The sequence below is a fragment of the Pristis pectinata genome, chromosome 11, assembly GCF_009764475.1.
Source record: "Pristis pectinata isolate sPriPec2 chromosome 11, sPriPec2.1.pri, whole genome shotgun sequence".
In the NCBI taxonomy this organism is placed as follows: Eukaryota; Metazoa; Chordata; class Chondrichthyes; order Rhinopristiformes; family Pristidae; genus Pristis; species Pristis pectinata.
In genome coordinates, this window is record NC_067415.1 from 11,594,872 (window position 1) to 11,622,155 (window position 27,284).

At 42.7% G+C, this 27,284-nt stretch overlaps 1 long non-coding RNA gene across 2 annotated transcripts in view; it reads left to right on the plus strand.

The window, feature by feature from the left end:
• Positions 1-27,284, plus strand: part of LOC127575648 (uncharacterized) — a 60,059-nt gene that overhangs the window by 17,514 nt on the left and 15,261 nt on the right. For both annotated transcript variants that reach the window (XR_007957108.1, XR_007957109.1), the window contains exons 2-4: positions 12,738-12,887; positions 23,459-23,616; positions 26,279-26,420. This is a non-coding gene — a long non-coding RNA (uncharacterized LOC127575648). The remainder of the gene's footprint in view (positions 1-12,737; positions 12,888-23,458; positions 23,617-26,278; positions 26,421-27,284) is intronic.

The window sequence follows — 27,284 nt, forward strand, 5'->3', positions numbered from 1 at the left end:
GACTCGGGGCGCAGTGCGCCTTTAATAGCTGAAAACTTCCTGCACTACAGTTCCCTCGCTGACGTCACGCGTGGGTCACCTGACCTTCTCGCGCGCGAGCTTTCCCAGCCCAACACTGGGAAAGAAGGAGGGCCCCGTGCCATCTTGGATCAGGGCCTCCGACGACGTCGCGATGTCGGGAGCCGGTTCGAATGTTGGTGTGGTGAGTTGCTACAATACACTCAATATTACAGTTACAGAGAAAGTGCAGTGCAGGTAGACAGTAAGGTGCAAGGCCATGGCAAGGTACATTGTGAGGTCAAGAGTCCATCTTATAGTACAAGAGGTCTGTTCAATAGTCTTATAACAGTGGGATAGAAGCTGTCCTTGAACCTGGTGGTATGTGCTTTCAGGCTTTTGTATCTTCTGCCCGATGGGAGAAGGGAAAAGAAAGAATGTCCAGTGTGGGTGGGGTCTTTGATTATATTGGCTGCTTTACTGAGACAGAGAGAAGCGTAGACAGAGTCCATGAAGGGGAGGCTGGTGGCAGTGGGGAAGAAGTTTTTGCTGAACCTTGAGGTGTGGGTCTTCAGGCTCTTGTACTTCCTGGCCCCTGATGGTAGGGGTACTTAATGATGGATATCGCCTTCCTGAGATATCACCTCTTGTAGATGTCATCAGTGGTGAGGAGAGCTGTACCCATGATGGAACTGGATGAGTTCACCACTCTCTGTAGCCTCTTGCATTCCTGTGCATTGGAGTTTCTATACCAAGTATGGAATCTCCAATACCAGCTCTCCCAGTCAATAATTATAGAGGATTTAACAGTGATCTCAAGTGACACTTCACATCTACATCTGTAGATTTTGTCAGAGTCTTTGATGATATGCCAAATCTCCTAAAACTTCTCAGAAAATAGAGACTGGCATGCCTTCTTCATAGTTGCATCTATGTGCTGGGCCCTGGATAGATCCTCTGAGATGTTGACACCCAGAAACTTGAAGCTGCTCACTGTCTCCACCGCTGACTCCTCAATGAGGACTGGTGCATGTTCTCCTGACTTCCCCTTCCTAAAGTCCACAATCAGTTCCTTGGTTTTCCTGACGTTGAGAGCAAAGTTGTTGTTACGACACCACTCAACCAGCTGACCTATCTCACTTCTGTATGCCTCCTCGTCACCATCTGTGATTCTGCCAACACTAGTGGTGTCATTGTGTGTGATGACATTGGAGCTATGGTTAGCCACACAGTTGTAGGTATAGTGAGAATAGAGAAGGGGCTAAGCACACATCTCTGAGGTGTGCCTGTGTTGATAGTCAGTAAGGAGGAGATGAGGTTTCTGATCTGTGCTGATTGTGGTCTCCCAGTGCCAATGCTTCTCTCTCAAAGTCACTATCATCTCTTTTCCGTTCATGCAGTCTTGACCTATTCAAATTGATGGCCATTGAGAAGGTGCATTTGTGATTTGCTAAACGTGATAACAAAACTTAAAAGTCATACTTATCAGAACCATAATTTAAATGTATTGGGACTTGCTTTTGATCGGATTGATATGGAGAAGATGTGTCCTCTTACAGAGGAGACCAGGCATATAAATACAATATTCATTAATAGCTCAGAAAGATGTTCAGGAGAAAAGATTTTATCTGGATAGTGGTTATAATGTGGAACTCACTTTCACAGGTAGTAATTGAGATAACTTGAGAGATATGGTAGAGAAGTGGTTATGTTACTTGATTAGTAATCCTGAGGTTTGGCCTAAGATCTAGAGATGCAAGTTTAAACCCCAGTACAGCATACAAACATATACAATTAGGAACAAAAGTAGAATACTCAGCCTTTCAAGCCAACTCTCCCAGTCAATAATTATGGAGGATCTAATAGTGCTCTCAACTTCACAATCCTGTCAATCCCCAAGGACTTTTCTCCCCCTTGCTTATCAAGAGTCTATTAGACACTGTTTAAAAATACTCAAAGCCTCCGCTTCCACTGCCCTTTGAGGAAGAGAGTACCAGAGACTTGTAACCTCTGACAGAAGAGAATCCACTTGTGATTTAAATGAGTGAATTCTTACTTTTCAAAGGTAGACCTCAGTTCAACATTGTCCCACAAGGGGAGATGTCCTCTCCACATTCACCTTACAAAAACCCCTCAGAATCTTTTATAATACAATCAAGTCCCATTTCACCCTTTTAAACTTCGGCAGATACAAGCCTAATCTGTCAAACCTTTCCTCATAAGACCACCCACTCAGCTGGAGAATTCAGTTTATTAAACAAAACATGAAATAAAATGCCCGTGCCAATAGCAGTGACCACAGGTTGAAAGAATCTGCCAACTCTTAAAGGTTTCTTTGAAATTACAAGTAGTGTCAATGAGCAATGTGTAGGCATCAGTTCTGTACCCCAGTGTTATACAGTGATAGACCAGTCCCCACCAGTACTGTACCCCAGTGTTATACAGTGACAGACACGTCCCCACCAGTACTGTACCCTAGTGTTACACAGTGACAGACCCAACCCACCTGTACTGTACCACAGGTAATACAGCAACACACCCATCCCCATCAGTACTGTACCCAAATGTTACATGGTGATAGACCCCAGCCCTCTAGTACTTTACCCCAGTGTTATACAGAGACAGACTTACCTACACTAGCACTGCACCCCAGTGTTATAAAGAGACAGACCTGAGTCTGCCAGTACTGTACCATCGTGTTACAGAGACGGACATCCCCACTAGTACTGTACCCCAGCATTTTAAAGTAATTGACCTATCTTCACCAGTGTTGTACTCCAGTGTTATACAGTAATAAACTGATCACACCAGTTCTGTACACAGAGTAATACATACCTGGACCCACTTATTCTCCACCCCAGAGTTGTGTAGTGTCAGACTGATCTCCATGAGTCCTTTACCCTGGTGCTTTGTGTGACAAATCTGTGCTACCAGTATTGTATCCAGTATGGTAAAGTGACAAACCTGTACTGAGCAGTACTGTGCCGGAGCACCAGGTGGAGGCAAAACTGTACCACCAGTACAGAACTCTTGGGTTTGGACCTGCGTGTGGATTCAACCCTGAAACATAGAAACATAGAAAGCCTACAGCACAATTCAGGCCCTTCGGCCCACAAAGCTGTGCCGAACATGTCCCTACCTTAGAAATTACTAGGCGTACCCATAGCCCATTTTTTTTAAGCTCCATGTACCTATCCAAAAGTCTCTTAAAAGACTCTATCGTGTTCGCCTCCACCACCGTTGCCGGCAGACCATTCCACGCACTCACCACTCTCTGAGTAAAAAACTCTGACATCTCCTCTATACCTATTCCCCAGCACCTTAAACCTGTGTCCTCTTGTGGCAACTGTTTCAGCCCTGGGAAATAGCCTCTGACTATCCACATGATCAATGCTTCTCATCATCTTATACATTTCTATCAGGTCACCTCTCATCCTCTGTCGCTCCAAGGAGAAAAGGCCGAGTTCACTCAACCTGTTTTCATAAGGCATGCTCCCCAATCCAGGCAGCATCCTTGTAAATCTCCTCTGCACCCTTTCTATGGCTTCCACATCCTTCCTGTAGTGAGGCGACCAGAACTGAGCACAGTCATCCAAGTGGGATCTGACCAGGGTCCTATATAGCTGCAACATTACCTCTCAGCTCCTAAATTCAATTCCACGATTGATGAAGGACAATACACCTTATGCCTTCTTAACCACAGAGTCAACCTGTGCAGCTGTTTTGAGCGTCCTATGGACTCGGACCCCAAGATCCTTCTGATCCTCCACACTGCCAAAAGACTTACCATTAATACTATATTCTGCCATCATATTTGACCTACCAAAATGAACCACTTCACAGTTATCTGGGTTGAACTCTATCTGCCACTTCTCAGCCCAGTTTTGCATCCTACCCATGTCCTGCTGTAACCTCTGATAGCCCTCCACACCATCCACAACACCTCCAACCTTTGTGTCATCAGGAAACTTACTAACCCATCCCTCCACTTCTTCATCCGGGTCATTTATAAAAATCACAAAGAGTAAGGGTCCCAGAACAGATCCTTGAGGCACCGGTCACCGACCTCCATGCAGAATATGACCCATCCACAACCACTCTTTTCCTTCTGTGGCAATGTCCCCTTGGATCCCATGCCTCCTTACTTTCTCAGTAAGCCTTGCATGGGGTACATTATCAAATGCCTTGCTGAAATCCATATACACTACATCTGCTGCTCTTCCTTCATCGATGTGTTTAGTCACATCCTCAAAAAATTCAATCAGGCTTGTAAGGCAGGACCTGCCCTTGACAAAGCCATGCTGATGATTCCTTATCATATTATACCTCTCCAAATGTTCATAAATCCTGCCTCTCAGGATCTTCTTCATCAACTTACTAACCACTGAAGTAAGACTCACTGGTCTATAGTTTCCTGGGCTATCTCTACTCCCTTTCTTGAATAAGGGAACAACATCCGCAACCCTCCAATCTTCCGGAACCTCTCCCATCTTCATTGATGATGCAAAGATCATCATCAGAGGCTCCGCAATCCCCTCCCTCACCTCCCACAGTAGTCTGGGGTACATCTCATCTGGTCCTGGAAACTTATCCAGCTTGATGCTTTCCAAAAGCTCCAGCACCTCCTCTTTCTTAATATCTACATGCTCAAGCTTTACAGCCTGCTGCAAGTACTCACTACAATCACCAAGAATTTTTTTCATAGTGAATACTGAAGTAAAGTATTCATTAAGTACCTCTGCTACTTCTTCTGGATCCATACACACTTTCCCACTGTTACACCTGATAGGTCCTATTCTTTCGCATCTTATCCTCTTGCTCTTCACATACTTGTAGAATGCCTTGGGATTTTCCTTAATTCTGCCTGCCAAGGCCTTCTCATGTCCCTTTCTGGCTCTCCTAATTTCCTTCTTAAGGTCCTTTCTGTTAGTCTTTTACTCTTCCAGATATCTAACATTATCTAGCTCTCTGAACCTTTTGTAAGCTTTTCTTTTCTTTTTGACTAGATTCATTACAGCCTTTGTACACCACAGTTCCTGTATCCTATCGTAACTTCCCTGTCTCATTGGAACATGCCTATGCAGAACTCCACACAAATATCCCCTGAATATTTGCCACATTTCTTCTGTACTTTTTGCTGAGAACATCTGTTCACAATTTAAGCTTCCAATTTCCTGCTTGAGAGTCTCATAATTCCCTTTACTCCAACTAAACTCCTTTCTAATCTGTCAGTTCCTATCTCTCTCCAATGCTATTGTAAAGGAGACAGGATTATGATCACTTTGCTTGATCCCTATGTGAATGTCCCCTCCCTAGCCCTAGACACAGTCTGGTGCTTGTATCTTTGCAAATTCTTTGCTGCATCTGTTCCCTGAAGCTAGGCCTGGTCTGAGTCAATTTATGGCAGAGCCCAGGGATTGGGCAGAGAATGTGGGGAATACACGGTAAATTAGTTTATTATTGTCACATGTACTGAGGTACAGTGAAAAACTTTGTTTTGCATGCCACCAATACAGATCATTTCATCACATCAGTGCAATAAGACAGTACAAGGGAAAACAATAACGGATGCAGAATATGGGGTTACAATTACAGAGAAACTGCCGTGCTCGCAGACAATAAGGCACAAAGTCATGACAAAGTTGATTGTGAGATCAAGAATCCGTCTTAACATACAAGAGGCCCATTGTGGGCATGCTATGTTGGTGCCGGAAGTGTGGCAACACTTGCGGGCTTCCCCCAGAACACCCTATGCAAAAGATGCATTTCACTGTGTGTTTCAATGTACATGTGACTAATAAAAATATCTTATCTTATAATAGTCTTACAACAGTGGGACAGAAGCTGTCCCTGAGCTTGGTGGTACGTGTTTTCAGACTTTTGCATCTTTTGCCTGATGGGAGGGTGGAGAAGAGACAATGTCCGGGGTGGTTAATTACCCAGGTTACTTGCTAAATTTGGTCTCTGGACTCAAGGTGCCGCCAGTTGGCTCATTCCTAGCAATGCAAAAATTGTCCTTGGTTACCAGCTGCTTTTGATTGACAAATAACATCAGTTAATATTCCTGCTTCTTAGATTGCAGCTTAATGTGCTTTAGCTAGTTTGAAGTTCTCCCAGTACGATTCAGCTTTACAGTATTCAGGTTTTGTATTGCAGTTTGTATTTCTTATTAGGGATATTTAAAACAGACTCTTCCTTCACTGTAACTCAGATTGTTTGTATTTATGTATTTTTTACTCACAGAGAATAGTTATGTTTTCGAATTCACCATCTGCAGAGGTGTTGGAAATAATCAGTGGATATGCACCAGAGAGAAAATAATCTGCAGAATAGGGTAAAGGGACTGATGAGATACTCTTGGATGATAAGATGGACTCTTGCCCTCACAATCTATCTTATCATGGGCGCTTGCACCTTATTGATCTACCTGCACTGCACTTTATCTGTAACTGTAACACTCTATTCTGCATTCTTTTACTGCTTTTCCCTTGTACTACCTTGATATAAGATATTTATTTATTAGTCATGTGTACATTGAAACACACAGTGAAATACATCTTTTTGCACAGTGTTCTGGGGGCAGCCCGCAAGTGTCACCACGCTTCCGGCGCCAAAATAGCATGCCCACAACTCTTAACCTGTACGTCTTTGGAATGTGGGAGGAAACCAGAACCCCTGGAGGAAACCCACGCAGACACGGGGAGAACGTACAAACTCCTTACAGAGAGCAGTGGGAAATGAACCCGTGTCGCTAGCACTATGATAGTGTTATGCTAACTGATGTACTTATGTGGTGAAATAATCTGTATGGATCCATACTGATGGCATGCAAAGCAAGGTTTTTCAATGTACCTCAGTGCATGTGACAATAATAAACCAATTTACCAATTTTAGGAGTTGGCATAGACACAAAGGGCTGAATAGCCTCCTCCTGTGCTGTAACAATACCATGACTGCATGGTATTAAATTACATTACTGAGCATGATTCTTAACAAAAAACACTGATATAAAAACTGTAATCAGATCCAATGTACTCAGTGTTTACCAAACACTAAATCTTAAACCTAATGGATCTCTGTGGGTGAGTAGATATTTTGGGGCTCAAAGACTTTACTCCATTGTTGCACTACATTTAAGCTCCATTTTAAAGTCTGATGGGTATTGTAGTCCGCTGCCAGTGTTTGGGTAGGATCAGAAAAATAACATGGGCTGCCAGCATTGTTTGTGACTCCGTGTTTGGATTCATTCTGTGGGTTGGAGGTACCATCCTTCAGTTGTGTTGTTACACTGATGTCCAGTCTGCTGTCTCTGGGAGGCAGCACTGCAGCGCAGTGTTTGGAAGGTGAGCAGGTGCGTTATCTTGGGAGCCCAGCCCAATATTTACAGCAGAGTCAAGTCACAACATCAGACCATCCAATCATTACCGCTTGGTGGGATCCTGCTGTGCCACGCCTCCTCTGTTACGACAGTGACTGTGCTTCCTCACAGATCATGAAGTACCTTGCATGTGCACGAGGTTGTGAAGGCTGCAGCGCACATCCGAGTAAATTCTTCCTGATGGACTGGAGGGGAGGGTGGGAAGAGACAAGTGAGCATCAAGGAGAAGACTATTGTCAAGATTAAAAATACTGGCCTGGCCACATCATGCCATATCTTGTTGGCTCACAGGATGTAGACAGCACTGGCAATCCCTGATTGCATCGGGACTGGGCAAGTGGCTAAGAGTCAATTATATTGATGAGCTGGGAGTCGCATTTAATCAGACCAGAGGAGTACAATAGATTTCATTCCAGAAGGACTTCAGTGAATCAGGTGGGTTGTTACATCAGACCAGTTTCATGGCTTGTTGTACAACAGTGGCTGTTCCATGTACAGTTGTAAGTTTTTTTTCCCCTAAATGTCACTGAATCAATGGTCCAACATTCTGGCTCCCAGTTGTTCTAACTTAACCAGAAAAGGTCACCAAAATATAGTGGCTCTGTCACAGCTCCAGCTACCTGGGTTCAATCCTGACCCTCGGTGCTGCCTGTGTGGAGTTTGCACATTCCCCTTGTGACTGTGCGAGTTTCCTCTGGGTGCTCCGGTCTCCTCCCACATCGCAGAAGCATGTAGGTTGATGGGCTACTGGGGGGTAGATGAGTGGTAGAACCTAGGGAATATTGACGGGAATGTGGGGAGAACATAATGGGTTAGGGTAGGATTAGTGTGAAAATGGGTGCTTGATGGTCAGCACAGACTCAAGGGGTTGAATGTCCTTTCTCTGGGCTATATCACTCTATGACTGTATGACTAGAGGCAACTGACATAGAGAGTGCATTTCTAAAACAAGTGTTTGGAAGTTTTTGATGAATATTCCTCACTGTACCTCTGAAATTATGTTTATAAATGTTTAGCAACTTCTTTATTTTTTTACATATTCCAAGCCCTCTCTTCAATACCAAGTTAATAGACACACCAAAAGACAATACCGAGAATTCACGCAGTTTTCACACCAGCCGCTTGTGGAGATTAAGAAGAATGATAAGAAGTCTGCTACATCTTGTGTTTTCTTTTCTTTGTTATGCTTCAGGGTCATTGCACAGACTGTGCCAAAAAAACAAGAAACCACTCTAACCTCTCATCGTCTGAGGACCTGGGATCTTCCTTCCTTCACCAGACCACGAACCACCTTCCACATTAACTGAGCAAGTTTTACATGGTTAGCTCAGCATCACTCTGCCTTCCCTGCAAGACCTTCAGCTGCATGTCATGAGAATTAACATTAGGTGTCTGAAGGCATGAGTGGCATAGATAGCGCGAATGCACGCAGTCACTTTTGAAAAGGGAGTCAAAAACTAAAGGGAAAATGTTTAAGGTGAGCGAGGAGAGATTTAAAAGGGACCTGAAGGGTAACTTCTACACACAGAGGGTGGTGCATATACGGAATGAGCTGCCAGAGGAAGTGGTTGAAGAAGGTACAACACTAACATTTAAAAGACATTTGGACAGATACATGGATAGGAAAGGGTTAGAGGGATATGGGGCAAATGCAGGCAGATGGGACTAGCTTAGATGGGAATCTTGGTCGGCATGGATGAGTTGGACTGAAGGGCCTGTTTCTATGCTGTATGACTCTACAATGTTCATTACAGTCAGTTACACCTGAGAACATTCAATATTCCACATAGTTAATTCCCACTGAAGCCAAGTGTTTCCATCGTTGGTGTCAGAGGTTGTGCCCATTTCATTGAAATCTTCCATCAGTTGATATCACTGTAATGCAGTTAGTGAAAGCCCTTTCAGGATAAGTATTGGCCATTCATGAAAGCTATGGACAATACATCCATGAGAGTCCCATCATTTGTTACACTTTATTTGGCCCATTCCTGGGCACAAAGTGGCTTCTTTAACTCAGAAGGCATCTGTCTCACTGTTCCCCCGCAGAAATAGTTAAAATTACTCTAGAAACACAAAATGGTCAACACAGCAGAACAAAAAAACAGAACATTATAAGAACTCAACGGGTCAAGAAGCATATAGAAGGCAAGAAATGCAAGTCTACGTTTCAGGTCAAGACCCTGCATCATGACAGAGGGATCAAGAAAGTTGCCATAATATACCGAAAGACTTAAGACTGTGGGACACAGGCTGGTAGGTGATAGGTGGAACCAGATGGAGAGGGGATGTTGGGCACATGGAACCAGGTGGGGGGAGGGGATGAGAGGGATGAACAAAGGGAGAAGAAAACTAAGTAGACAGGTGAGTGTGTGTCAGAGAAGACCGCCACGAGTGTGGGATACCTGAAATTGGCAAATTCAACATTCATAGCCTTGGGTTGTAAGCTACCCAAGCAGAATATGAGACGCTCTTCCAATTTGTGTTTGGCCTCTCCGTAGCAATGGAAAAGGCCAAGGATAGACTGGTTGGTGTGGGAGTGGGAAGGAGAGTTAAAATGACGTGAACCGGAAGCTCAGGATGGCCATTGTAGACAGAGCAGAGATGCTCTGCCAAACGGTCACTAAGTCTATGCTCGGTTTCGCCAATGTGAAGGAAACCACGTCATAAGCACCGAATGCAGTAGACCAGATTGGAAGAGGAGCCTTTGCCACACCGGGAAGGGCTGATTGGGTGCCTGGGTGGTGGGGAAAGGAAGGTAAAGGGACAGGTATTACACCTACTTCAGTTGCAGGGTAAAGTGCCCTCAACACACAGCAGGGCAAGGAGAAAGAAAGAGAGAGAGAGAGTACGTTAACAATTCCATGCTCTGCTGAAGCAAACCATGAACAGACAATTATTTATCACTTGAGTCTGGCACAGAAAAGAAGATAGGTCTTAAAAAATAAGTTATTGCCTTAAAGCATACCAGCCCTTACACACAACTGCCAACTGCACCAAGATCGTCATGCATATGCCTTGAATGATATCGAGCAGATCATATTATCTTATCAAGTGCTTGTTAACCACCAACTTGTTACAGCCTTCTAGTAGCAAGTAGTGCTCAACAATTATACCGTCCTCCCTTCTCTCACATAATGCCTTCCAATTCCTATTCTTCCTCAACAAATGATACCACGGCTTCTAATTTTGATCAACTTCCCATTTTGATTCAAGCCAGCCAAATACTTGGAATTAATATTTTTTAAATTTATGTAGGTATATTGGCATGATTGACAGGTCCAGCTTTTATTGCTTATCCCCCAGCTGCCCTTAAGAATATGGTGGTGAGCAGCCTACTTGAACTATTTCTTGCCTCACTAGCACGTGGCATGGGTAGCAATCCTGAGATCACCACCCTAGAGGTCCTGTCTTTTAAATTAGCACCTAACTCCCTGAACTCACTTTGCAGGACCTCATCACCCTTCCTGCCTATGTCATTGGTACTGATGTGGATCACGACTTTTGACTGCTCCCCCTCCCCCTGAAGAATGTTGTGGATTCAATCTGAGACGTCTCTGACTCTGGCACCTGGGAGGCAACATACCATCTGGGAATTTCATTCTCGTCCACAGAATCTCCTATCTGCTCCCCTGACCAATGAATTCCCTATCACTACTGCACTCGTCTTCTCCTCCCTTTGCTTCTGAGCCACAGAGCTAGACACAGTGCCAGAGACCTGGCTGCTGTTGCTTTCCTCTGGTAGATCATTTCCCCCAACAGCATCCAAAACGACATACTCATTATTGAGGCGAACGGCCACAGAGGTGCCCTGCACTGACTGCCTATCCCCTTTCCCTCTCCTGATAGTCACCTAGCTACTTGCATCCTGCAACCTAGGTGTGACTGCCTCCCTGTAACTCCTGTCTATCATCCCTCCAGTTTCCCGAATGATTAGGTAAAGATTCAGTTGAATATTTGATTCAGATTCCAGTGTAGCACTCCTCATTACCACCCTCCCAACTCAATCTAGATTTTCTAAAAGAAAATTACTGCAGATGTTGGACATCTGCAATAAAATAGAACATGCTAGAAATACTGTGAATATCTGCAGAGAGAGAAGAGAATTCATTTGATTTTGTGATTTGTACTAAAAGTTTTCTGAATTCCTACAATCTGTAATATTTGTAGGCAGAAGTGAAAGTATATTGTTACGAGCTGGTGTAGGTACTGGTAAGAAAGTGGCTGATATAATCAGTATAGTACAATCTGCAATGTTAGTGATACAACCATCCCAGTAAGAAATGAAAGTCAGTTTCATCACTGCATGTAGACAATACCTTTTGGTTTCAATCTGATAACATTGATATCACCATAATAGGAGCAGAATGTGTAGTTTATTGCATGCCAGTCTTGTAGAGCTGGTGATTATTACAAAATCATAGAGTCACAGAATAGTTATGCCATGAAAAAGGGTGTTTTGATCCTATGAGTTCATCCTGGCCCTATGTAAGAATAATTCAGCTAGTCCATCTCAAACATCTATTACCCTGCAAATTGTTTCCCGAAATAATGGATGCTGCACTTGTTAAAGACATTGGTATAAAACTGCTGGCAATGCCCTGGTCTGGATTTTTTGCTTTAAATTGGTATATTAGTTTATTATTGTCACATGTACCAAGGTACAGTGAAAAACTTTGTTTTGAATGCCGTCCATACAGATCATTTCATTACAACAGTGCATTGAGGTAGTGCAAGGGAAAACAATAACAGAATTCTGTTACAGTTACAGAGAAAGTGCAGTGTGGGAAGACAATGAGCTGCAAGGCCATAACAAGGAAATTGTGAGGTTAAGAGTCCACCTTATCGTACTAGGGGACCGTTCAGTAGTCTTATAAACAACAGGATAGAAGCAGCACTTGAGCCTAGGGAAAGGTTCACTGGTATTTCAAGGCCCGTTTTCATTTTCTTCATTTCCATCCCCAAAGAAGAAAATGCTATTAAAAACAACTTTTAATGTTTGCATTACAACTGGACTTTTCACAATGGCTTCTGTAACTACTTTGTAAAGATGATATTTAAAGAATAAATGTAGTTTCCATTTCATTTCTCTTTGAAACTTCCTCTTCCTTTTACTTGAAAAGTCACTTGCTTATCTGTGGTTCAGTGGGTGGCATTCTTGCCTACTGAGTCAGATACCCGAGTACATAACCTGGCTGACATTCTAGGGTAGCACAACCAGAAATACCAACTTTCAGGTGAGATTTTACAATAAGTAACCCACTTACTAATTGAAAGTCAGTTTAACAAAAGAACAATACAAGTTAATTACTTTGAAACTGTGCTTGCAACTTAATAATATAGTTTTACTTTCCTTTATTTTCAGAATTTTTTATTACCTGAATTGGCATTTTAAACCTGGCAGTATTGCAAACGAAGATCTCCATCATGTTCCTTCTAGTTGCTTATCTTGCAATCCACTTTGCATTATCAATTGCATTAAGTAATAAAAGCCTAGACCTCCTAGAAAATCTGAGTAAGTACTGAACATTCATTTAATGCAATGATTGTTTACCCATTTTGTTTTAGCAATGTTTGTCCCTTTTGTTTAGTTCCATTCCTACATTCCTTAATAATCAGTACTTTTCCCTTCTTTGAATACCTCCTTGCATCATCCTTAATGGTCTTTGGAGTGGAATTCACACAAACATATACACTTTAAAGCTGTTGATACAACCTATTAAACCTATCACTCACTGAGAGTTGTTGAGCCAAACTATAGGGAGACAACACCTGGAATATTTCATGTGTTGAAACAGACTATGAGTTAAGATTAAGATGAGTTAGACTTCAGAGGGTCAAATCCTACTGGAAAAGATTAAAATGGGAAGAATTCTTTATGTAAAGGAGGGAAAGTCAGTGATATTTAAGAAGTTATGCTTTATCTTACTCATTTGTGGGATGTGAATATTGCTCAATTATCATCCATTCTTAATAAAGATGGGACATGTTTTCAAGGATTCAGGTATTTTATCTATTCTCCTGGTTATCATTTATTGTGGTGGAACTCAGAGTTGATTGACTCAATCAGAAATCCACTGCTAGGTGGCTGAGCTTAATCTTAATCCATTCTTAATTGCCCCTAAATTTGGGAGGCAGTTAAGGAAAAACTACATCATTCAGCCCAGAGTTACATATAGATCAGCCCAGATATGGTGCCAGATTTTCCCCTCAGAACATTTATGAACCAGATGTGTTGATGCATAATCATCATTTTTGATACAAAATTTTTAAATTGAGATTCATTTAATTACACAAATTTAAGTTCCCTATCTACCATTGTGGAATTTGCACTCACATCCCTGAATAAATGGTTCAGTCTTCCCAGATGCAAGTCTGGTGACTTCACCACTATGCTGTCAGAACCATACTTTACTCTGAGAAAGTAATATATCCAAGGAACAAGGACAAAACAGGAGGGTGAATAGGCACAGGTGAAAATAGAAGCTATGAGGACAAAGAAGTCTGACAGAACTCCAAGAGTAAATAGATGGAGCATGGATAAGTAATAGTAAAAGCACAAGATTGCTCAGAACCTTACTGGAAATACAAGAAACATAAAAGCAATCAGCAGAAACTATAAAGTGTACTTTATAGATATAAGGAACAGAGGAATGTTGGACCCCATTGGGGGTAACGGGGAGTGGGCAAGATAGAGAAATACTGAAGTTATAAAAATCATTTGTTTTATGAGTTTAGCCTCTGAAACAAAATGTGTGAAAGGAAATGTGGGAATGTGCAATGCCACACCAGAATGTAACAGAGATCAATTGAAGATGCTTAAAATAAAAAGTGTTGAGAACATTCATCCAAAGGTGTGCTGAAGGATGGTTGTGAGATCTACAAATCCCATCCCTGACATACAGAGCTGTCACCCAGTCTTGTTTGTAGAAGTCTTGCTTCTACAGTGGATGTATAAACCATTAATCCAAACCCTTAATCTGACAGCTCTCAAATTCCCTGATGGATCAAGAATATATCTACTGATTCTTTAAATACCCCATAACGCTCTGGGGTAGAGAATTCCAGAGATTCACCACCCTCTGCAAGAAGTTGTTCTAATGCATAGATTCGTGCTTGCTTAAGCCATGTTGATTCCTGTAGATAGTTCCAAGAGCATGCAGTCTTATCATAAAAAGATGTGGGCCCATCAACTCTCAAGTAAATGTAAACAATCTATTGCCACTACAGGAGGATGGAAGGATGATCATGTGCTGTGGAATTTTGCTGTATGCAGATTCCCCACCATGTCTAGGCTAATGTTATGGCAGTGTATCATTTTGTAGTCATGAATTATTTTGATTATTGACAATACACTTCAAAACTGACTTCATTTATGTTGGCATTGGTATTGGTTTATTATTGTCACTTGTACCGAGGTACAGTGAAAAACTTGTCTTGCATATGGATCGTACAGGTCAATTCATTACACAGTGCAGTTACATTGAGTTAGTACAGAGTGCATTGATGTAGTACAGGTAAAAACAAACAATAACAGTAAAGAGTAAAGTGCCACACCTACAGAGGAAGTGTAGTGCAGGTAGACAACAAGGTGCAAGGTCACAACAGGGTAGATCGTGAGGTCAGAGTCCATCTCATCGTATAAGGGAACCTTTCAATAATCTTATCACAGTGAGATCGAAGCTGTCCTTGAGCCCGGTGGTATGTGCCCTCAGGCTCCTGTATCTTCTGCCTGATGGGAGAGGAGAGAAGAGAGAATGACCCGGGTGGGTGGGGTCTTTGATTATGCTGGCTGCTTCACCAAGCAGTGAGAGATAAAGACAGACATTGGATATGTGTGATGCTGTAACATGTCATGGGAGTGTTGGGTCCAACTAAGTTCAGGTTCTTTCTTCAGAACTCAATTAATTAATGTGTTTCAAGAGCCAGGAACATATGTAGGTACAAGTGACTGCAGATTCTAGAACCTGCAACAAAAAAAACTGCTGAAAGTACTCAGCAGGTCGAGTAGCATCTGTGGAGACATGCTCCCTCCTCAGATGCTGCTTGACCAGCTGAGTTCTTCAGACAACACGCACAAAATGCTGGAGGAACTCAGCAGGTCATGCAGCATCTATGGAGGGAAATAAACAGTCAACGTTTTGAGTGGAGACCCTTCATCAGAACTGAGTTCTTCAGGCAGTTTATCTTTTACGAGGAATGTATGCCTTCAACTTTATGAAAAGAAGCAAGGAAAAATTCCTCAAATGAAAGAGTCAGACCCTTATCACAATTGTGGTGGAAGTATTGGAGCAGTGTTAAAGATATCACCAGGCATCATTTAGGAGTTCTAGGTACAATTAGAAAGAGTTACCATGAAATAAGAGTCAAGTCTGACTAAAGTGCAGAACTTTTAGATGAGGCTACAGTTTGAATGATAAGGAAGTTAGTATTATAAAAACATTTAAAAAAAACAGGAGGAGCAGTGGACCATTCTGCCCAGGCCTCATCTCCTCTGCCCTGCTAGTTCCCAATAGCCCTCAATTCCCTGATTGTTCAAAAATGTATCGACTGCCTCTTTAAATACCCCAAAATCTTCTGGCATCGAAAATTGTTCTATGTTCCAATTCCAGATATTCACCACCCTCTGGGTCAAAATACTCACCCCTCAGATCTCCTTTGAATTTCTCTCCTCTCATCTTAAACCTGTGACCTCTAATTGTAGACTCCCCTACCCTGGGGAAAGGATTGTGACTCTCTATCCTATTTATGCCCCCCATAATTTGATAAACCTCTACAAGGTCACCTCTCAGTGTCCTTTGTTCCTGTGAGAATAAACTCAGTCTATCCAATCTTTCCTCATAACTGCAGCCCTCCATTCCAGGCAATACCCTAGTGAATCTCTTCTGCACTTTCTCTATTGCTACCACATCCTTCCTACAGTGCGGTGACCAGAACTGTGTACAATACTCTAAACGCTGTCCAACCAGTGTTTTGTACAATGGCAACATGACATCCCAGCTCTTCTACTTGATGCCTTAGCCTATGAAGGCAGGCATATCAAATGCCTTTTTCACTACCCTATCCAATTGTGTCACCACTTTCAGGGAGCTTGCATCCCCTCTGCACATCAACGCTCCTAAGATCCATGCCGTTTACCCTATACATTCTACCAGAATTTGACCACCCAAAGTGCATTACATTACACTCTCACACACCTCAGTTTTAAATGACCACCCCCTAAGCTCTTAACCATGTCCCCTTTTTCAAGATTCTCCCACCAGCGGGACGATCTCAATATTTGCCCGGTCATGCCCCCGATATGTTTCAGTAAGATCACCCCTCATTCCTTTCAACTCCAAAGAATATGGATCTAATTTCTTTAGCCGCTCATGAAAGGACAACACTCTCATACCAGGAATTAGTCCAGTGAATCTCTTTTGGGCTGCCTCCAATGCCAGTATAAATGTCAATGTGATAAGGATTAATATTACATCCCTGGATCATAGCAAGGTATGTAACAGCATCCCATATGATTGACAGCCCATCTTCTCGCAGCTACAGTACAGGAGGTATAGAAACCTGAAGTCCCACACCATCAGGCTAAAGAACAGCTACTTCCCTTCAACCATTCGGTTCTTGAACTAACTGGCACAACCCTAATCACCACCTCAGTATAGCAACACTATGAACACCCTGATCAGTTTGCACTAAATGGGCTTTTCTTTTGTTCTAATTATGTTTTTTTTCTTGTAAAAATTGTGTATAATTTATGTCTAATTTATGTTTTTGTGAATGCTGCTTATCTGATGCTATGTGCCTGTGATGCTGCTACAAGTGAGTTTTTCATTGCACCTGTGCATACATGTACAATGCTCTTTTCTCTGGAGCAGTGGAGGCCATTGGAAGTGTATAAAATTCTGAGGGCATAGATAGGGTGGACAAGCAATATCTTTTTCCCTTTATTGAGTGATCCAATACCAGAGGGCATCCATTTAAGCCGAGAGGGGGTAGGTTCAGAACAGATGTGAGGGGTACGATTTTCACTCAGAGAGTGGCGGATGCCTGGAATGCATTGCCTGATAGGGCGGTGGAAGCAATTTCATTGGGGGCTTTTAAGAGGGGCTTGGATGGGCACATGAATGAGAGGGAAATAGAGGGATATGAGCATTCTGTAGTTGGGAGGGATTAGCTATGTCGGCACAACATTGTGGGCCGAAGGGCCTGTTCTGTGCTGTACTGTTCTATGTTCTATATGACAATAAACTCGACTTTGACTGTGGAAAGGTGATAAGAACTGATGCATGACGGAAAGCTATATAGTGAAGAGTATTTGGAGATGCTGGGGTGGAAACCAATTGTCAGTAGGACTACTCAAATGTTGACATTGATTACATTCGTTTGCAAGCAAGACCAAATTGGCTGCAATAGCTAATGCCAAAAATCAAAGAGGATGTTAACAATTTAAGCCAGTAGTTGAACAAAAAAGGCAGATAAAATTCAACAGTTATGTGTAAAATTCAGTGGAAGAAGCAAAAATGTGGAATATGTGTTATTTCCTGTTGTGCTTGATATAATCAGAAAGCAAAGCAGAATGGCTCTCCAACCATCAAATCAGGTGACTCCAGCCATCCAATCAGGTCACAGCTGATCCTGTGCCAACCAATCACTTTTTCAACCAATTCCCATATCTCCTGATGCCTTTAATAACCAAAATTTTGCTTCAGTCTTAAATATACTGAAATATTTAGAAAGAAGAATTCCAAAGATTCACAACCCTTTCTGAAAAAAAACTTAATCTTTGAACGAAATATCAGATACTTTATCTTCAGAATTTACCATAGGTAGATCACACATGGCGATCAATAGGTGGGTAACTAGATTAATCTTTTCATTTTTAAAAATCTCGTTGGGAATGTTGGAACTGTGTGTGTCATACAAGTTAAAAGGTTTAAACTAGATTGCGAGGGGGAAGGGAAACAGAGGAGTAGGTCAGAAGAGGAAGGGGACGGGGAAAAGTCAGATCTGACAGGTAGAGAGGCTTTGAGGAAGGAGAAGCAGAGTACAGGCTATAAAAGTAGTAAGGTGGATGGGCTAAATTGCATTTACTTAAATGCAAGAAGCATCAGGAATAAGGGAGATGAACTGAGGGCTTGGATTAGTACATGGGACTATGATATTGCAGCTATTACAGAGACATGGCTGACATCAGGACAGGAATGGATATTGAATATTCCTGGTTTTCAGTGTTTTAAAAGGGATGGGGGGGAGAAGAGGAGGAGGGGTGGCGATACTGGTCAGGGACACTATTACAGCTGCAGAAAGGGTAGATAATGTAGAAGGATCCTCTCTAGAGTCAATATGGGTGGAAGTTAGGAACAAGAAAGGGGCAGTTACCCTCCTGGGAGTATTCTATAGGCCCCCCCCAGTAGCAGTAGGGATAATGAGGAGCAGATTGGGAGGCAGTTTTTGGAAAGATACGAAAATAACAGGGTTATTATAATGGGAGACTTCAACTTTCCAAATATTGATTGACACCTACTTAGTGCCAAGGGTTTAGACGGGGCACAGTTTGTTAGGTGTGTCCAGGATGGATTCCTGACACAATATGTTGACAGGCTGACTAGAGGGAATGCGATATTAGATCTAGTTTTAGGTAATGAACCGGGACAGGTGACAGATCTATCGGTGGGTGAGCATTTGGAGGACAGTGACCATTTTTCCATAACCTTTAGAAGTGTCATGGATTGGAATAGGAGCAAAAAGGACAGGAAGATATTTAACTGGGGAAAGGCGGATTATGAGGCTCTCAGGCGAGAACTTGAGAGTGTAAATTGGGATGACATTTTTGAAGGGAAATGTACTATGGAGATGTGGTCGATGTTCAGGGGTCTTTTGCAGGATGTTAGGGATAAATTTGTCCCGGTGAGGCAGAGAAGGAATGGTAGGGTGAAGGAACCGTGGGTGACGAGAGAGGTGGAACAACTAGTTTGGAAGAAGAAGGCAGCATACATAAGGTGTAAGCAGTGAGGATCGGACAGGGCTCATGAGGAATATAGAGTAGCAAGGAAGGAACTTAAGAAGGGGCTGAGGAAAGCGAGAAGGGGACATGAAAAGGCTTTGGCGAGTAGGGTTAAGGAGAATCCCAAGGCTTTTTAATCGTACGTGAAGAGCAGAAGGATGGCTAGAGTAAAGGTAGGTCTGATTAAAGACAAAGGTGGGAGGATGTGCCTGGAAGCTGTGGAAGTGGGTGAGGTTCTCAATGAATACTTCTCTTCAGTATTCACCAAGGAGAGGGGTCTTGATGATGCTGAGGACAGTGTTGGTAATGGTAATGTTCTGGGGTATATAGATATCAAGAGAGAGGATGTGTTGGAGTTGTTAGAAAATATTAGGACAGATAAGTCCCCGGGGCCTGACGGAATATTCCCCAGGCTTCTTCGTGAGGTGAGGGAGGAGATTGCTGAACCGTTGGTTAGGATCTTTGAGTCCTTGTTGTCCATGGGGATGGTACCAGAGGATTGGAGGGTGGCGAATGTTGTCCCCTTATTCAAGAAAGGTAGTCAGAATAGTCCAGGGAATTACAAGCCGGTGAGCCTTACGTCTGTGGTGGGTAAGTTGTTGGAAAGGATTCTAAGAGATAAGATCTATGAGCACTTAGAGAATCATGGACTGATTAGGGACAGCCAGCATGGCTTTGTGAAGGGAAGATCTTGCCACACAAGCCTAATAGGGTTCTTTGAGGAGGTGACCAGGAAGATTGATGAGGGTAGTGCGGTGGATGTGGTCTACATGGATTTTAGTAAGGCGTTTGACAAGGTTCCGCATGGTAGGCTTCTTCAGAAGGTCAGAGGCCAAGGGATCCAGGGATGCTTGGCCATGTGTATTCAGAATTGGCTTGCCTGTAGAAAGCAGAGGGTTGTGGTGGAGGGAGTGCATTCGGATTGGAGGGCTGTGACTAGTGGTCTCCCGTGGGGATCGGTTCCGGGACCTCTACTTTTTGTGATATTTATTAATGACTTAACTGAGTGGGTGGAAGGCTGGGTTAGCAAGTTTGCAGATGACACAAAGATTGGTGGTGTTGTAGATAGAGTGGAGGGCTGTCGAAGCTTGCAAATGGATATTGATAGGATGCAGAGCTGGGCTGATAAGTGGCAGATGGAGTTCAATCCAGAGAAATGTGAGGTAGTAGACTTTGGAAGGACAAACTCCAACGTGGAGTACAAGGTAAATGGCAGGATTCTGGGCAGTGTAGAGGAGCAGAGGAATCTGGTGGTTCATATCCACAGATCACTGAAAGTCGCCTCACATGTAGATAGGTTATTTAAGAAAACTTATGGGATGTTAGCTTTCATAAGTCGGGGGATCGAGTTTAAGAGCCGTGAAGTGATGATGCAGCTTTACAAAACTCTGGTTAGGCCACATTTAGACTACTGTGTCCAGTTCTGGTTGCCTCATTATAGGAAGGATGTGGAGGCGTTGCAAAGGGTGCAGAGGAGATTTACCAGGATGCTGCCTGGATTAGAGAGTATGGATTATGAGGAGAGACTAAAGGAGCTAGGGCTGTTCTCATTGGAGAGAAGGAGGATGAGGGGAGACATGATAGAGGTATACAAGATATTGAGAGTTATACAAGATATTGAGAGGAATAGATAGAGTAGACAGCCAGCACCTCTTTCCCAGGGCACCAATGCTCAAAACAAGAGGACATAGCTTTAAGGTAATGGGTGGGAAGTTCAAGGGAGATGTCAGAGGGAGGTTTTTCACCCAGATAGTGGTGGTGGAGGCTGATACATTGGACAGGTTCAAGAGATTGTTAGATAAGCATATGGAGGAATTTAAGTTAGAGGGATATGTGGGAGGAAGGGATTAGATAGTCTTTGGTGTGGTTTGAAGGGCGGCACAGCATGGTGGGCCGAAGGGCCTGTATTGTGCTGTATTGTTCTATGGTTCTATGGTTCTAAATGATTTTGAACTTGTGGACAGTCAAAAAAATTCAGGTGCTGGAAATTTGAGATAAAACAAAATATTGGAAACATGCAGCAGGTCAGGCAGCATCTGTGGAGTTAGTATTTCAGGTTTCACACTGTAGGGTCTTCAACTTGGAACAGTATTGCTCTTTCCACAGATGCTGAATTTGTGTCTAGTATTGGTGGGACTTCATCTCAATGCTTAGTTCTTGTTTCTATATTACAGTAAAGAAATACAATTACTAGAAAGACTGTGGGGGATTGGTATGAGTCAATTTCCTCAAGAGGATGAGTCAAGACCGTGGTTTGTATTCTGGAAATGGAAAGAAGATAGGCATGAGAGGGCTTTTGAGATCTTTGGACTTCAGAGAAGTTAATTCTTGGCCGCAGAATTTAAAGGTCAGTTTTGAAGTGAAGAAAAGTTAGGAACAAAGGCTACTTCTTTTGCTTGACATGTGAAAGAAAGACTTGGCAAAACAAAGAAAGGACTTGAAATAAAAACAGAAAATGCTGGAGACACTCTGCAGATCAGGCAGCATCAGTAGAAAGAGAAACAGTTTTCATTTGAGGTCTGGGACCCTTTCGTTATGATTTATTTGAGATTTCAAGCTTTTTATTTTCAACCAAAGGATTTTGTAGGAATGTATAACAATAGCATCTTTGAAAATGTGGATAGATGAATTCCCACAAGGAAAGGGGGCACACAAGATTATCGATTACAGACTCCCAGTAAGGATTGTAACAGAAAGTTTTAAAGGGTGGGATATTTTTCTTAAAAAATAGACAAAATAAATACACAAGAAATACAATTGGGACACATTTCTTCACAGGAATTGTGCCATCCAATCTATATATTCTCTTGCAGTGCCACTCATGTTAGAGAGGCTGTTACATGCCCCTCAGTGACGAGTGATGACACAACCCTGGATTGTGGTCATTCCCCATGGAGCTTTTGTGGTGGCTGCTCCAAGCTCCACATGTCCTCCTGCCAGTTAGCAGCATTCGCTTAGGGACATCTGCTTACACGGGAAGACCAACAAGAGCGTCTTTCACCGAACTGATGATCTTCCAGCAGCAGTTGAAGTTTATCTCAGTTTGTCCCTGGAACAGCCCATAGATCAACACTTGTTATTCAGTGACGTGGGACTTAGAAGTGATGCGTTGGCCAAGGATGTTTTGGTAGCTCTCTTGTCACTGCATCAGAAGGTTGAGGATTCAAATCCTACTCCTGAGGGTTGAAGCAAATAGTAAGCAGACATTCCAGTGAAGCTTGGGTGCATTGTTGCAGGTGCTTTCTGCTGGATGTGACTCTCAACTCAGGTGCTATTGAAGAGATTATTGTTCTAGTGTATACCTACCTCCCAATCAATGAATTGTCTCATGTCTCCACTAAACATTCTAGCCTCTGTCTCTCCCTCTACCCTCCCTTCTCCCCCCACCTGACTCCGTATGCCTCTTTAATTCTCTCTCCATATCTGTCGCTACCTATCACCCACCACTGTTGTCTCCCAATGCCACCATCTTGCCCTCTCCCACCAGCTCCAGCTGTCCAACATCTCCCCCCTCACCTGGTTGGACCTATCACCTACCGGACCATGACTCACCTCCCCACCCTCTCACCTCTTTATACTGGCCATCTCCCCTCCATACTCTCAGTCTTAATGCAGTGTATTGATCTGAAACATCGACCAACCTTTAGCCTCTGCAGATGCTGCCTGACCTGCTGAGTTCCTCCAGCAGTTTGTTTTGTTGCTGACTGACACACATTAGCTGGTCGTAATGACTTTGGTGCCTGTGGGACCTTATATGGAAACTGGTGGCTGGAGAGGCAATGCAGGAAGGATGCTCTCAGCTAGAGAAAAACTCGATGGATGCAGAAGTCTTCCTTGGAAGTATTCTTAGTACTTTCAACATCTGTTCATGTCAAAGTGTAAATAAAGTATGAATTATACTGACACAGTTCTTAAAGGAAGATTGTAGGAATCAGGCAGGAAAGTGGACACCAAGATCAGATCAGCAAGGATTGTGTAGAATGAAGGAGCAAACTCAGGGTTGTATGATCTTTCCTTAATTTATTATGTTATCTACAGTCTTTGGCATTGTAACAAACCTCTGTCACTTATTAATTTTTAAATAGCTTATCTAAATCCACCGACGGACTTTAAGATTGTAGATGAACAGCTTGGAGAACTGACATTCTCTTGGAGTAGCAACCTCAGTGAAGAAATACAGAGTCGATTTCAAGTTAAATATGAGTTTGAATATAAATACTTTGATACGGACCTTTGGGAAAGTGTAAGTTTGATTTCAATTCTTGCTGATTATCATGTTAAAAGCTGATTTGTCAATATCTCTGATTCTTTGTACTATAAATTCAGAGAACCATTTCATGGTACAGAAGGAGGAGATTCAGCCCATTGTCTGCATGCTAGCCAAGAAAGAAATACTTAGGCTAGTCCCACATCCCCGCTCTAGGCCAGTAGCCTTTAAGTTAAGTAAGTTCAGAGCTCCTCTAGAGGCTGGTTAAATGATGGGAGGTTGAATCTCACACTTATTCAGATTATTTGAATACGTGGACCTTTAATTTAGTTGTAAAGACTGAGAACCATTATGCTTACTAATTATATACCTTCAAATGCCCCACCTTTCCTGTGAGAGACCAGTGACCAACAATTTCTAGAGAGGTAAGGGACTGCAGATGCTGGAATCTAGATGAGAAAAACAACAAGATATTGGAGGAACTCAGCAGGTCAGGCAGCATCAGTGGAGAAAAGCAGGTGGTCAACATTTTGGATCAGGATCCTCCTTCAGGACTGAAGATAGGAAAAGGGGAAGACCAAAGGGGAAAACAGAGCAGTTATTGGTGGACAAAAGAGGGGAGGTGGAGTGGGCACAAGGTGGTGATGGGTAGATACAGGTAAGAGATAGAGCTAGGCAGATGCTGGGAAGGAGGGGAGAGCAGATCCACCAGGGGATAGGTCAAAGGTATGGAGGCAGGTGGCATGGGGAAAAGGGAAGAGAGGAAAAGGAGAGAAGGAAAAATGGTGAGGAGAAAGAGAGATAGGCCAGGAAAGAAGAAAAGAAGAGGCAAGGTGGGGGGTGGGTGTTGGGTTACTTAAAGTGGTTAAATTTGATGTTCATGCCATTAAACTGTAGGATTTTTTCTACATTTTCCACAATTTCTACACCAGTAATCTCTTTCTCTTAGGTATTCGCTTTGGATTGGAGCTGACTTACTTCTGCTCCAGTTGTATAGGTTCTGAGGTGAAAGATTAGGTGTCTCCCAAACAAAGATGAGAATAACTATGGCCTCAATGCTGAGGATGTTGGCTTTTGAGAGGGCATTGATGTTGGTTCACTAAATTCAGTAAATTTGGAGGACTTTGTATAGACAGCATTGATGGTATCTCTCCTTGAGATACCAACCTTAGTGTTGATGCCCCACATTCCACTGGCAACTAAAAGACACTGTTCACCTTTATTTTTTAAAAGTTCAGTTAATCTCTGGAATGTAGCAGCACGAGGGAAACAAAGGTAGAAGAGTTATTTTTATACTTCACCAAACCTAATCTGTAACCTCTGCCTGCTGGGGACATAATGGGCAGACCATTGAGATGGTAAATTAGGGGTGTATTCTATTCCAAACCTCATCATCTTTCACTGTGCTGGAGTCAGATGCAGCAAGACAGCTCACCCCAAAGAAACAGGACCCCAACTAAAATGGTAAAGTTGCACCTTGCACAGCCTTCCCTATTGTGTGATTCAAACCGGCCATCAAAAACATGCTGAAGGAGTGATTCTGATCACCAAAGTATTTTTACTGGATCCAGAAGGTTACTTAGGAGCTATTTGCCTTGGATTCTGCCCCTCCACAGATGGTAAACTTATCTGTTTTCTCTTTGGTCCTTCCTTCCCTTGCTAAGGGACCACAACCCAGCAGTGCTCTCATCTCCTTTGCTGCTGATGACACAGCTCCGACCAGCTCCAGTGTTGGAGGTATTGAAGGGAGAGGTTTAATGGGACTTGACCCTCAGGCTACAGGACCTTTCTTTCCATTTATTCACTTATGGGATGGCTACATCACTGGAAATATTAACAATTTTTGTCCATCTTTTATTTCTTTGAACTGAGAAGGTGGTTAAGTGGGTAGTGTCGCAGTTAGCACAATGCTATTACAGCGCCAGGCACCAGGATTCAATTCCGGCTACTGTCTGTAAGAAGGTTGTATGTTCTCCCCGTGTCTGTGTGGGTTTCCTCCGGGTGCTCCAGTTTCCTCCCATATTCCAAAGACGTACGGGTTAGGAAGTTGTGGGCATATTATGTTGGCGCCGGAAGCATGGCGACACTTGCGGGCTGCCCCCAGCACACTCCACGCAACAGATGCATTTCACTGTGTGTTTTGATGTACATGTGACTAATAAAGATATCTTAAAGTGTCAACCATATTGGTGGACTGGAGACACAAAAGCCAGACTGGATAAAGAAGAGCAATATCCTCCTGGAAAGAAGGACACCAATAAACTAATTGTTCTTTTTTTAAATGACAATCTAATAGTTTTACGTTTACCATTACTGAGCAACCTTTATCAGATAAAGTTTCATCTTTAATTACTTTAAATTGTCTCACTACCCTGGTTGGATTCAAACTCATATTTTGGGATGAAAGGTCTCGAATTTTGGTTGCTGGTCCAATGAGTTAAGCACTGCACTTTCATATCCTCACCACCTGCTCAGCCCTTGCAGAGCCACCAGGCCAGCCCTGGGTTCAAATCACACGCTTCTCCAATTCTAATGCTCCTGTGGCACAATTTCAACCACCCTTGAATTTAAAGGATGCAATATTAATATCTGTTGCTTACCTGCAAGCAAAAGTGTGAAAATGGCACTTTATAATCGGCGCTAAATGGAGTCTGTTAAAGGGTGATCTTCACACTAATTGTTCTACCTTGTATCGCAGGGGGGCAGAGAATTAGTACCGGAACATGAAAACACATTTGAATTACACAGGGGTGTTTACTTACGAATTAAAAATGTGCTCCAAATAAATGAAAATGAGTTCAGAGAAAGCAAATGGACTACAAAGAAGATACAATTACCAGGTATGATATTGTGCATGAACATGCATATTTATGTATATGTCTGCAAAAATGTGAACAGATACATGTTCTGTTTATTATTTATGCAGTAGATAAGTAAACAGACAGGAGACAGACATATTCAAACTCAAATTTTATATGCATCGAGTTATTGAGGCCTGGTCACCTTGCAATGCAGAATTCAGGCCATTAATTCTTGGTGTGCCGTGCTACACCATCTCATTGGGGAGTTCAATCTGTGGTGGGGGATAGTGACCAGTTCTCTCTATGAACAGTACAACCTCAGTGAGAAAATACTGTATGTAAATCATCCCTTGTATGTTGGAGACATGAAGAAAATCAAGGATTCTTGATTTTCTTTGATTCAAAAGAAACTCAAAGATCGATTAATTGGCCATTGTAAATTGCCCCTCGTGTGTGTAGTAGAATCTGGGGGAAGTTGATGTGAATATGGGATGAATAAAATGGGATTTGTTTAAATAGGTGGTTGATCGTTAGTATTGACTAGCTCGGCTGAAGGGCCTGTTTCTGTGTTCTATGACTCTAACGATTGACAAATATTTTGCTGTTTTCTGCAAAAAGAGTTTGTTGAACCATAGGCCATAGCTTTTGTCAGATCATAAAGATCTTGGTATCAGGTGAAGTATTTACAAGACTGCTTTGAATCGGTGGACTGGACCATATTCAGGGATTCATCTTCAGATCTGAATGAATATACCACGGCTGTCACCGACTTCATCAAGACCTGCGTGGATGAGTGTGCGTGGTTGAGAACATACCGAAGCAACTGGATCCTCGACTTCCTTATCAGGAGACCACAGTCAGTGTGCATTGGTAGTAACATCTCCTTCTCACTGACAATCAACA